General features: G+C 53.2%; 1 pseudogene across 1 annotated transcript; it reads right to left on the reverse strand.

Annotated features, from left to right (window-relative positions):
- Nucleotides 1–210: 210 nt before the first annotated feature.
- LOC101577110 lies at nucleotides 211–1,446 on the reverse strand (annotated as a pseudogene). Its single transcript, XR_192802.2, has one exon. The product of XR_192802.2 is annotated as a polymerase delta-interacting protein 2 pseudogene (transcript).
- Between the last annotated feature and the right edge of the window lie 701 nt (nucleotides 1,447–2,147).

Below are 2,147 nucleotides of genomic sequence, written 5' to 3' on the forward strand. Positions count from 1 at the left end.
CGGCGAGCACTAGTTTATTGACCTAACTTCATGTTCCAGACAACTTGTGACAGGTCGGGAAACTCCTCCAGGTCTGTGGCAGCTGAACAGTTCCTTGATGGAAAGGTTTATGGGAACATGAAAGAGGCAGGGCTTATAAGGAAGCCAGCCAGCCTGAAGAGACCTAGGTGGGTCTTCTCAAGAAAACAGGTAACTACAAACCCCCACCCTCACACCAAAATAGAGCCCTGCAATCAAATGTGCAAAGGATGAAGAGACCCATTTGGGCCATGATGGAGGGAGAAAAGTTTTGCAGCAATTGTCGGTTTACAGCTGACCTGAGGGGCCCAGCCTAGGCACTCAAGGCCTCAGCTGGCCTACCAGTGAAGGCCTGAGGGTGGTGTCTTCTCATCCTTATTGCTATCCAAGGAGAAAGGTGGGATCTGGACATCAAAGTGGGAGCCATCAGGTCTCTCGAAGCGAAACATGCCCCACATGTGCCCACTGGAGGCCTGCAGGGAGACATGGCTGCTGTACTGGAATGGAGGCTGCTCCTTGGCCAACACTGGTTCCCTGCCCACCACCCCTCGGCCTCGCACTGTCTCCAAGGTGGCGGAGTGCCGCTCCCAGAGCTGTACCACATCACTGTCTAGGTTCTCCAAGCGGATACAGTAGCGCCACCAGTAGACATGGGAATTCTGGGCTTCCCTCATGCCCATGTAGAAAGGGATGACAGTGACACGAATGTTCTCAGTTGTCTCGCGGTGGACATCGGACAGCTCTAGCCAGGGGTGATTCTTTTCTTGCCAGGCTGGGAGTGTTTCCCGAGCCACAAAAGGGGGGCGCTTTTATCTGGTCATACAGAGGAAATCTCTCAAAGAGCTCATGCTGGATGGGAACTTGATAGTTGGAGGTGTAGGGGAGGATGTCTTCATGGCTGACATAATCTAGGCCTGGAATGTCATAGAGGGCCCGGCTGTCATCATGGTTAGCCAAGAAGGTCACAGCCTCTGTCTGAGATCTCTGCAATATATGTGGACAATCTCGGGCATCAATCAGCACCTGATAGTAAGTGTGAGTTTTGCCTTTCACCTCCTTAGAGCCGTGGCAAGCAGGATTCTCTGTTTTTTCTGAAGCTGCAAAAGCCACCTCCCGGTCATACAGTCTGGCCTGCCAGGGAAACAGGACAACACACCGGTAGCCAAAAACACTATGAAGAAAAAGCTGCCCCGTCTCGTATTTTCCATTCTGCTTTGGCACCTCAAATACACCAACGTTCTCCAACACTTTGCCCTCTGCTGGGTTTCGGGAGGAGAGATGCCTCTGCATTGTCGCAACCGCCGCAGGTGGGAAGGCCGGTGCTGTCCCCGCGGCACAGAGCGGCCTTGGTCCTCGGGCAGCGGTCAGCGACCAGTACCACCAGCGGCTGCCTACGGCCAGGGCCAGCAGGGCCACACAAGTAGCCATGTCCGGCCCGAGCGCCCACTGGGCTGCAGACACAGGGCCTGACCCAAGGCCGGGCGGCGCCCCACCCCCGCCTCACACTCAAACATTTCAGAAGTAAGCCATACTGGGAAATTAGGAAGAAAGAAAAATAAAGAGAGAAAAAGGATTAGTCTACTTTTCATTGTTATCATGAATGTCAAAAACTGGGCGTTCATAATGCACAGAGGTTTATTTGCCCCGCAGTTGTAGAACCCCGAAGCCCACACTGCTTGGCTCCGGCTCAGGTAAGGGCCAGCTGCACCACTGCATGACAGACAGGGCCACAGCCTCGAGAATGCCTGTAACAGGGAAGGGATTACCCGCCCAGAGAGAGTGGTTGGGCTCCACAACAGCTTGCTCTTGTGAGAACTAACTCAGCACCCCTGCAAGAACTACCCGGGAGGCTATCTGTGGACAGTGCCTCCAGGCCTGAGAACCTCCTCCTATGCCCAACTCTTAAACGTTGTATCACCTTTCAACAACATCATCCTGGGGACCAAGCTCCCAACATACGAGCCCCAGGGGAACATACTCAACCATAGATGTAGAGATCACAATACTCCATGAGTATCCTACCCAGTAAGTGTCATTTTTTCACTGGGGCTGAATATTGGGGGAAAAAATCTTATTAAAGATGCCAGAGCCAGGGCAGACCAGAGGAAAACAAGGGTTGCAGTGGTGCA

Source organism: Octodon degus, unplaced genomic scaffold (assembly GCF_000260255.1).
Source record: "Octodon degus isolate 3935 unplaced genomic scaffold, OctDeg1.0 scaffold00158, whole genome shotgun sequence".
NCBI lineage: Eukaryota > Metazoa > Chordata > Mammalia > Rodentia > Octodontidae > Octodon > Octodon degus.